Source organism: Notolepis coatsorum (genome assembly GCF_963971535.1).
Source record: "Notolepis coatsorum genome assembly, chromosome: 17".
Classification (NCBI taxonomy): Eukaryota; Metazoa; Chordata; class Actinopteri; order Aulopiformes; family Paralepididae; genus Notolepis; species Notolepis coatsorum.
Window position 1 is genome coordinate 56,864,401 of NC_140181.1, and position 10,997 is coordinate 56,875,397.

Here is a 10,997-nt window from a genome sequence, read left to right on the forward strand (position 1 = left end):
AGTGACAACACATGCTGCTACTGCATCGTCTAAACCAGATAATGTTTGATCTATTTGACAAGATTTTGTCTCAGGATCCCCATCTGAGAAGATGTTTGTTGTTAGATATGATTTAGTCCAGAATACGAGAGATAGCAATGGGGAGTGAAACCTACGGCTAAAATGGGCAATCATATTCTCTGATTGGGTGAACTTAAACTATTCCCCTATTTTTCTGAGGACCCTTGGGTACGACCTCAAGGACCCCTGGGGGTCCCGGACCCCATGTTAAGAACCATTGGTCTAAACTATGTTGGGTTAATGACAGGACGGTGAGAATAAACACACTGGAAGAAGCATATGGGGCACCACATTACTCAGCCTGTAGCACCTTGTTGAAATTAATGATGCTAATTGATTTAGCTGCTCCAAATCCCCCCAACATGATTTATTTGCATCGAGAGTGTGAGACGTGTCTTGCAATTTAGCATTTCACTCAGACTAGGCCAGAGTGAACATTTAGCAAATTGATATCTCTTGCATTCAGAGCCATGTTGGCAACTTTCCATATCCCTATAACTGGGTTAAGTTCATTCATTCATTCATTCATTCATTCATTCATTCATTCATTCATTCATTCATTGGCTGGTGTGCCTGGAAAGTTGCAGAACCAGTTTCTTTGTCCCCACCAACACACGGCTGCTGCTCCTGGAGCCAGAGTGGGTGTACTATAACCGCTAGGGAGAACATCTCTTTTTATACCTGATATCCACCCTATTCAGCGTCCTCTCTATCTCAATAGCTACACCCACAACCCTTGAGCCGGGGTATGAGCAGAGGGAGCTTCAAGAAAAGGGCTGGCTGACACACAGACAAGGAAGTGAACCTTTGTTTACACTGTGGGGAGGAGGAGGTTTTTTTTGTTGGTTTTTTATTCTCCTCCCTCTAACTTAGTTTGGAGCTACTTGTGACTTGTGGCAGATGGAGAGTAGGTGGCGCGGGGAGAGAGCGCGTGGATGCCTTTAGAGTGGACTTAAGAGTGGACGCCTTTAGAGTGGACTTAAGAGTGGACGCCTTTAGAGTGGACTTAAGAGTGGACGCCTTTAGAGTGGACTTAAGCGTTGAGGACCAACTCATGCAGGGGAATATCTGGGATATACAGTATCACTGATACATTTACTCTAAGCTGGTGGGAGTGCCGGAGAGGTAAGTCCAAACTTTACCTGTGTAGATGTTCTACCTGTGTAGATGTCATACCTGTGTAGATGTTCTACCTGTGTGTGTAGATGTTCTACCTGTGTAGATGTCATACCTGTGTAGATGTTCTACCTGTGTAGATGTTCTACCTGTGTGTGTAGATGTTCTACCTGTGTAGATGTTCTACCTGTGTGTGTAGATGTTCTACCTGTGTAGATGTCATACCTGTGTGTGTAGATGTTCTACCTGTGTGTGTAGATGTTCTACCTGTGTAGATGTCATACATGTGTAGATGTCATACCTGTGTAGATGTCATACCTGTGTAGATGTCATACATGTGTAGATGTCATACCTGTGTAGATGTTCTACCTATGTAGATGTTCTACCTATGTAGATGTCCTACCTGTGTAGATGTTCTACCTGTGTCACAGTGTCAGACTAAATTCACGAAGACAACTGTGCTAACTCGCTACTTGTCAGCTGAGCTCCAATTACATCATGCAAAAAAAGGGAGACCAAACCCTCAAGTTCCAACAAGTTCCAATGTTCAAGTCATTGTTGGAAGTGAATAGTGAAAGAGAGCACTTAAGGATGTTCACATTAGCCGCTGTCGACTGTGTGTGGGTGGCTGATAGGCTGTTAGTGGAGGGGGCATCCTCAAGGGACACACACATCACACACAGAGAGAGAGAGATAGAGATAGAGATAGAGAGAGAGAGACACATACACACAGAGACAATTGGTAGGAAGCATAATCGGCGACACCTGCTAAAGACATAGTGTGCGTTTGTTCCCATTGTTTCCTTCAGATGACATCTGTTTAGGATGCAAGGGGGGGGGGTTCCAACTCGGCATGAAACGTGAGATGAAACATTGTCTGGGATTCCATCTAAAATACCGCTCCCCACAGCGCAGTCACAAACAACCTCCCACCTCTCCTCTCTTTTTCTCTCTTCAGCACACACACACAAACATGCACACAGACACACACACACACACACACACACACACACACACACACACACACACACACACACACACACACACACACACACACACACACACACACACACACACACACACACACACTAAGAAAATAGACAGAGAAGGGTGCAAAGTCGCACTGAGACAGGAGAAATGCAGTGACAGACAGATATAGACAGAATCCTAAAAACGTTACACCATCAGGGTACAGGGGTTTGTTTCCATGACAAAATATATCAGTATTACAACAACTTACAATGTTCCACAGTATGACAGACACACATGGTACAGTCAGTGACAACAGCACCACACAGACAGATATGGACCGCTCTTCATGCATTCAACAGACAGAGAGATAGACAGACAGACGGATAGAAAAAGCAACACAGGCACAAAGAGAGAGACACAGAGAGAGCAAGACAGAGAGAAGCAATGAATTATGTCTTCATTTTTACCATCCCACATGCTGCGTGACATAGGGGACAAAGTTCCTGTGACTAATTTAAAGGTCCAATCCTCAATCCAAATGTAAACAAAAGGGTAGCCCCACCACTGAAACCCAAAATACAGTATTGGAGATATCTTGAAATCTCAACCTGAAATTTGACTGCATTTGACGACTGTAAATGCTTTGTTTACATGTGAACAGTAAACATTGGAGTAAAAGTGTATTTTGAGTGATGACGGGTTAGTGGAGAAAAAAAGCACATTTTCCATAGTCAAGTCAAACTCTTCTAGAACATACCCCAAATTTAGATGGTCCAAAAAAAGACTACAAAACCAGGATTGTGGCTTTAAGAGAGAGAGAATAGGTATGCCACCTCATGACTTTTTATGACGCCAACATGTAAAGCAAACATGAGAGTGGGGCTGATAGGACCGAACACACACAGCACAGACCTAATGAGCTGCTCCTAAGAGAAGGAAAACCTAAACCAATAGGTTTCAATGAGAGAGGCAAAACTGCCCTGTTTGTGTGTGTGTGTCTGTGTGTATGTATTATACTTGTGAGGACAGAATTCTGACAGCCCACCTTTCATGTGAGGACACTGTGGGTTGTGATGGCATTTTAGGGAAAAGGGGTCATTTTAAGGTCAGTGGTTAGAAGGTTAGACATATAGTGGATATGTTTAACCCTTGTGTGGTGTTCAGGTCCATGGGATACATTTTCAATGTTTACTAGAAGATAAATGACACAATTACATTTAGTCATTTAGCTGACACTTTTATCCAAAGCGACTTACAAGTTCTGTACGACAAGTCATCAGGAAGGGCACAACTCTATCAGCTGAGTAACAATGTTCATCAAAGTGTTGAGTGCTACAGTATAGGTTAGTATTTATTATAAATTTGTTTAGATAATGTTTGAAGAAGTGTGTCTTTTAGTCAACGGCTAAAAATTGGACGGGTTTCGGCTGTCCTAACTGTGGTGGGAAGTTCGTTGCAAGATTGTGGGGCAAGGACTGAGAATAGGCGGCTTCTCTTTGATGACCCTCCCGGAGCTCGGATAGGAGTAGGTCTGAGGCGGCCAGAAGATGCAGAGCGTAGGGGTCTTGAGGGTGTGTAGTTAGAGACCATTGACCGGAGGTAGGCGGGAGCGGTTCCCTTTGCCGCACGATATGCCTAATCGAGAGCCTTGAAGCGGATTTGTGTGGCAATGGGGAGCTAGTGTAGGTCCCTAAGAAGTGGGGTGACATGGGCTGACTTCGGTAGGTTTGAGATCAGGCGGGCGGCTGCATTCTGAATGAGTTGAAGAGGCTTGGTGACAGTGGTCCGAAGGCCAGCAAGCAGTGTGTTGCAGTAGTCGAGGCGGGAGATGACTGTTGATTGGACGAGGAATTGGGCGGCTTCTTTTGTCAGGAAGGGGCGGATCCTTCTGATGTTGCTCCGCAGCGGGCAGGGGGACGACGGGGTCCCTCTCCATGACACTTGGTAGGAGAGGTCCTTGAGGTATGATGTCAGCCATGTCAGCGCAGAGCCAGCCACTCCCATTTCTGCGAGGGGCGCGAGGAGGATCTGATGGTTGACTGTGTCGAAGGCTGCAGACAGGTCTAGGAGAATCAGGACAGAGGAGAGACCTTTCGCTTTTGCTATGTGAAGTGCCTCTGTGACCGCAATGAGGGCCGTCTCTATGGAGTGACCAGTCCTGAAGCCTGACTGATAGGGGTCTAAGGGGTCTAGGAGGTCATTCTGTAAGAGATAATCAGTAAGTTGGTTGGATACAGCCCGTTCAAGTGTTTTAGACAGGAAGGAGATAAGAGAGACCGGACGATAGTGGGGTTAATTTTTTTTATGAGCGGTGTGACTCTGGCTTGTTTTAGGGAGGTGGGGACCACCCCTGAGTTGAAGGAGGAGTTGATGGTTGCAGTTAGAAATGGGAGAATGTCTGGTGCTATGGTCTGGAGGAGTGGGGAGGGTAACTGGTCTAGCTGGCATGTAGTGGGACGGTTCGATGTTACCAGTGTCAGGGTCTTGGCATCTGTAACGGGAGAGAAAGATGACAGAATGAAGGATGAGGTTCTCGATTCAGTATTTGGAAGGGGTGGGGGTTGGGAGAAGGAGCTGCGGATGTTCTCCACTTTTTCTTCAAAGAAGATCGCAAAGTCTTCGGCAGAGAGAGATGAGGGGGATGGGGTGGGGGGGGACGGAGTGAGGAGGGAGGACATGGTAGCATGCAGTTTGCGAAGGTTCTTGGCGGAGGCCTCGATCCTATGGTCAAAGAAAGATGCTTTGACAGTAGTAATGGTTTTGGAGAAGGCTAACGAGGTTGTGATGTGTGGTGATGTCAGCAGTGAGGCGTGACTTTCTATACTTCCTACTTCAAAGTCAAAGTTAAGTTTATTGTCATTTTTCCATTGACATGGAAGCATGAGATACAGAACTCAGGTCTCAGTTACAGCCATTTGACGCTAGATATACACTAAACAAATAAAAAAAATACAATGAATAAAATACAATCAAATACAATCAATAAAAACAGTGATTTGATTCAAGTAGCAAACTAATACAAAATAAGAAACCTAGTCTAATTCAGTAAAACTGATCCAATTCAATAAGACCAATAGATTCACTGATTAAAAGATTTAAAGGGATAGGTGCTACAGTGCAGTGTGCAGAGGCATGGCAGTGATAAGCTGCAATGAACTGTTCAGTAGTCTCACAGCATCCGGGAAGAAGCTATTCTTCAGCCTGGTGGTTCTTGCCCGGATGCTGCGCAGCCTCCTGCCTGAAGGGAGGGGGGTAAATAGTCCGTGGGCAGGGTGGGTGGGGTCACGCATGATGCGGATTGCTCTGTCCGTGCATCGGTTGTTGTAGGTATCAGAGATGTCTGGTAAGCTGCATCCGATGGTTCTCTGTGCAGACCTTACAACCCTCTGTAGTACCTGCTTCTCTGCCGCTGTGCAGCTGCCGTACCATGCTGTGATGCAAGAGGTCAGCACACCCTCCACCACACATCTATAGAAGGAGCTGAGGATGTTGGTGTCAAGCCCCGCCCATTTCAGTTTCCTCAGGAAGTACAGGCATTGATGAGCTTTTTTGACGAGGCTCAGGATGTTGTCGTGCCACGTGAGGGTGTTGGAAATGTGCACCCCAAGATATTTTATACTGGGAGTCACCTCTACAGCTGTGCCATCGATGTAGAGAGGGTGGGGGGGGGCGTGCTGGTCTTGTGGAAGTCTATGATAATCTCTTGTTTTTTCTACGTTTAGGATGAGGTTGTTCTCCTTGCACCACAGTCCCAGTCCATCTACCTCATCCCTGTATGCCGACTCATCCCCTTTTGTGATGAGCCCCACCACTGCGGTGTCATCCGCAAACTTCACTATGAGGTTGCTGTCATAGTGGGCTCTGCAGTCATGTGTGAGCAGGGTGTAAAGTAGTGGGCTGAGGACACAGCCCTGGGGGGGGCCAGTGTTGAGGATGATGGTGGAGGATACAGTGTTATTGATCCTAACAGATTAGGGTCTATTTGTCAGGAAGTCCAAAGTCCAGTTGCAGAGTGATGGGGGTAATCCGAGTGCTGACAGTTTGTTCACCAGTGTCTGTGGGATGATGGTATTGAAGGTGGAACTGAAGTCCAAAAACAGCACCCTCACATAGGAGTCCTTGTTCTCCACGTGTGTGAGGGACTCATGTGTCACAGCGTTGATAGTGTCAGCTGTGGAGCAGTTTGGCCGGTAGGCATACTGGTGGGGGTCAGCTGTTATGTCAATGGCCTTTTTTTATGTTCATCATAACCAGTTTCTCAAAACATTTCATTACAATTGGGGTGAGAGCGATTGGTCGATAGTCATTTAGACAGGACACTGTGGAGGCCTTTGGTACCGGGACGATGGTAGATGTCTTGAGGCATGTTGGAACGGTGGCCTGAGGCTACGTTTAGACGAGCGTTTTGGGATGGAAGTCTGAACAGAAACCGCAAAAGTCGTCTTGCGGTTTCACTTTTAATTTTGCGTTTAGACGAGCGTTTTGGAGTGGAATTCTCCATGCAGACGAGGCTGTAACGACGGAGCCCCGCTGTCACACGATTGGCGCATATGTCACATGACGTGCTGTGAAGACCCGCCCTACTCTGCCTCTGATTCGCAGACTGTGGATGGGGAATGTGATTGGACCAAAGCAGTCACTCACAGACAGTGGGTCCACTCACGCCGCGGGACAGATTCTTGTGTATTTAACCCTTTCACTGCCACATGACAGCCGGTTGTGTGATAGTAAAGGGTTAACCTTCTGTCGTGTGGCAGTGAAAGGGTTAAAAGTACTGCCAATGTAGCCTTCAGGTGATCGCCATGGATAGAATCAGACATGCTTTGTTTACGCTTCTAGGCTACTGGCGGCGCTGGCGCATGCCTGTGATGTAAGCAGTACGCGCGACCAGAGCCGTGACAACCCTTTCGTCATCGTTTTATGCGGTTTGACAGTTTAGATGAGAGCGCAAAGGTTTAGCGTTTCTAGGAATTCCACCCTGGAAGGTAGTCTCACCCCGTAAAAACGCTGTTTCCGTATAAACGAAAGGCACATCCGAAAAAATATTTTTGCGGATTCACCTGCTAGCGTTTCCGTCTAAACGGGACATGACCACTGAGAGCTGGTGAGCACTTTCTCTAAACAATGAATATTTTGAACATATAAAATAACATATTTTCAGTGAGCCGACACTGTGCACCCCCCCCCCCTACACATATGTGGGGGTAAATATGTAAATAAGTAAATATGATAAACATTTTACAAAAAGGTTCACTGTGTACCTTCACTGTCTGCCTCCACCTTGTTTCATTTATGTTTTGCAAGATAAAGATGATTTATTCCATTCATGTCTTGATTATAATGGATACCCTTTTTTTTCACACACATTTCTATCACAAAAAAATATTAGTATTTTTTGAGTAATTGTTCTGGCTTTATTGTTTTAAAATCCTAATAATGTCGTGGGTCCATCAGACCACACATTGGTTGAGTAACAAACACGTGAACACCACTCAAGGGTTAAAGTTAGGATAAGTCCATGCAATGCAATGTCCTCACAAGTACAATACTAGCGTGTGTATGTATGTGTGTGTGTGCAGGGCCGCCTGGGAAAAATGCGAGGCCCTGTGTGAGATTTAAACGCGAGCCCCCCCCCCCCCCCCCCCCCCTAAAGGTAAAAAAATATATATATATTTATTACTTTTTTTTTTTTTTTTTTTTTTTTTTTTTAATACAGTCGACATATTCTTAAATAATAGCGCTGCCCGAGGCTGGGCATGATACAGTCAACATATAGCAAGAGAGAGCGAGAGAGAGCTCCCGTTCTACAGTCAATATACAGTGTTATCGCTGCACAGACCCGGCAATGCCCCTGACCAGAGGAGAGAGAAATATAATAGTTAGTAAAAGCACTATATAATCTCAGAACACAGCACAGAACACAGCTCAGAACACAGCTCAGAACACAGCTCAGAACACAGGACAACTCAGAACACAGAACACATGCAGAACACAGCTCAGCACACAGCTCAGAACACAGCTCAGAACACAGAACACATATCAGAACACAGAACACATGCAGAACACAGCTCAGCACACAGCTCAGAACACAGCTCAGAACACAGGACACCTCAGAACACAGCTTCATCTAACGAGGCGTCGCAAGGTTTAACTGAGGCTAACGTTAACATGATGGCACACACACAGTGGCACACCCACCTCCACCAGAGCAAGGCCAGAGAGAGAGAGAGAGAGAGAGAGAGAGAGAGAGAGAGAGGGAGGGAGAGAGAGAGAGAGATGAGTCTGTGGTCCAGACGAAGAGAGCGAGAGAGAGAAAGAGAGAGAGAGAGAGAGTTTGTGATGATCCAGACAGAGAGAGTCTGTGGTCCAGAGAGAGAGAGAGAGAGAGAGAGAGAGATACACAGACAGACAGACAGACAGACAGACAGACAGACAGACAGACAGACAGACAGACAGACAGACAGACAGACAGACAGACAGACAGACAGACAGTCTGACAGACACTGAGTAGCAAGGAGCCAACGGCCGACATCAGCTAAAGAGGCTAACTGCAAATAGAATGGCCAGGTACTGACGCTAGCTCGACAGAACGTTAGCTACGACAGCTAGCCGGCCCGCTGGCTCCACATAACGTTAGCCAACATAACGTTAGCCACGATAGCTAGCCGGCCCGAGAGAGAGAGAGATATCTCCACGGCGGGAATAGAATAGAGTGCATTAAAAACTCACCAAACGTCCAAGAGGAAGGAGACAACCGTGGAGTTGACGAAGTTCATCTGCCGAATGACCGTCCTCTTCATCTTGGCATAACCTCCAATGCTGCACGCGCTCTCTCTAGGTTAGCTAACGCTAGTTAGCCTTTAGCTAAGCTACTAGCCGACATGGCTATCCCGACTGAATCACACGTTAGCACTCGATATTATAACGTAGCTAAAGCTAACTAGCTGTCCCTGCCTTTAGCTAAGCCCACATGGCTAGCCTGACTGAACTTTCTAACATGCAACAACTTTCATCTTCAGTCCATCTGCCGAATGACCATCCTCTTCGTCTTGGCTGGCATAACCTCCAATGCTGCACGCGCGAAATAGTCAGACGCAGCTGACGCCGGCCGGCCGACTGTACACATGTAACCCCTCCCTTCGTTGAAACCAATAGTATATCTGCTGCAGAGCCTCAGAGCTCCAATAATGTATCTGCAGAGCCGCAGAGCCAGGAACAAGTCAGACACATTCTACAAATGTGTCTAATGTGAAATATATAAGCATATAAGCAAAACTAGATTTTAGGTCTGTGATGAAAAAGGGCCTCGCGGGAAGGGGGGCCTTGCAAAAAAATTATACAAAATAATAAAAAAAAATAATTTATTTTTTTATTTTTTTTATTTTTTTGTGCGAGGCCCCCCTTCCCGCGAGGCCCTGTGCGACCGCACTGCTCGCATACCCGTTGAGGCGGCCCTGTGTGTGTGTGTGTGTGTATGTGTGTGTGTCTGTGTGTGTGTGTATGTATGTGCGCGTGTGTGTGCGTTTATCTCTGTATGTTTTTCCATGGGTTGAGAAGGTTCCTTTTAAAATGTAATATATTGCAGATGACTGATTACCTCCTTTACAATCATAATCAGTAATGTAACCGCTGGAATACTCATACTCAGCAATCTAATCTGATGATCAGAATCAGAATCAGAAAGGACTTTATTGCCAAGTAGTTTTACATACAAGGAATTTTCTTTGGACGTTATCGGTGCAACATTAGCGGACAGACATTAAGTAAGGGATAATGTATGGCTACGAGGTCATTGTCGCAAAATAATTGACCGACACGGAGTTTAAAATACCGAGGCGCCGCGCCGAGGTGTTTTAAACGTAGTGAAGGTCAATTATTTTGCGACAATGACCGAGTAGGCTATACATTATCCCGCTTATTACATGGCTAACTTACTAACAATATACCTAATTCATTTGACAAATCGCAGTTGTTCTGTGGCTCTGTCAGCCCAAATAAAGTGATTATTATTATCGCGGGCAGCCTCTGTTCTGGGCTGGCTCCGCTGTCAGTGCAGCCGCGGCAGGTGTTCTCTGATTTGCTGCACTGATGTGGGACATTATCCCGCTTATTACATGGCTAACTTACTAACAATATACCTAATTCATTTTAAATCGACTCGCAACACTGGTTCAATCTGGCTGCGTTCTGGCTCCGCTCGTCGCTCCGCCCCCTGTCATCGCCGGCAGCAGAACTGAAACAGTGTGTGTCAGTGGGCTTGATTGCGAACAGCTGCGCACTGCGGTCATTATTGAAAAATCTGCGGTCAATATTATAATAATGACCGCAGTCGGGGGGCTATTGACCAATCACAAGCAAGCATTTCGGCGAATGTGAAAACGCCATGTAATAACAGACAGATAATACAATAAAGAGGTGGAGTAAAATAAAAGGAAATATGAGCTAAGTTAAGCACAATAGAATAATATAATTATGAAATAAAATATAGGCCAGGGCTGTACAACTGTAAATAAGAGGTTGAATAAAATTATATGTCTTCAGTTACTTTTGGGTTTCGCTTTGTGTGTGTGTTATCCTGCCACTCAATATACTGTACAAGCAAGACCCAGTCGGCTCTACCAGCAAACTGATAATAAACAATAATGTAATCCTCCTGAAGTGAATAATTACACGTTACAGCGTATTTCCACATTTATTGAGTCCGAAAGTGATGGCGAGTTTTAACCGGACAAAAACATTTACATTGTAGCCGCAGAACGTAAACGTTACGTTACGTCTTGACTTTGGGTGTTCCGTGGGGTGATTGGCATTATGTAAAGCAAAACTCACATGAGCACACACACACACAC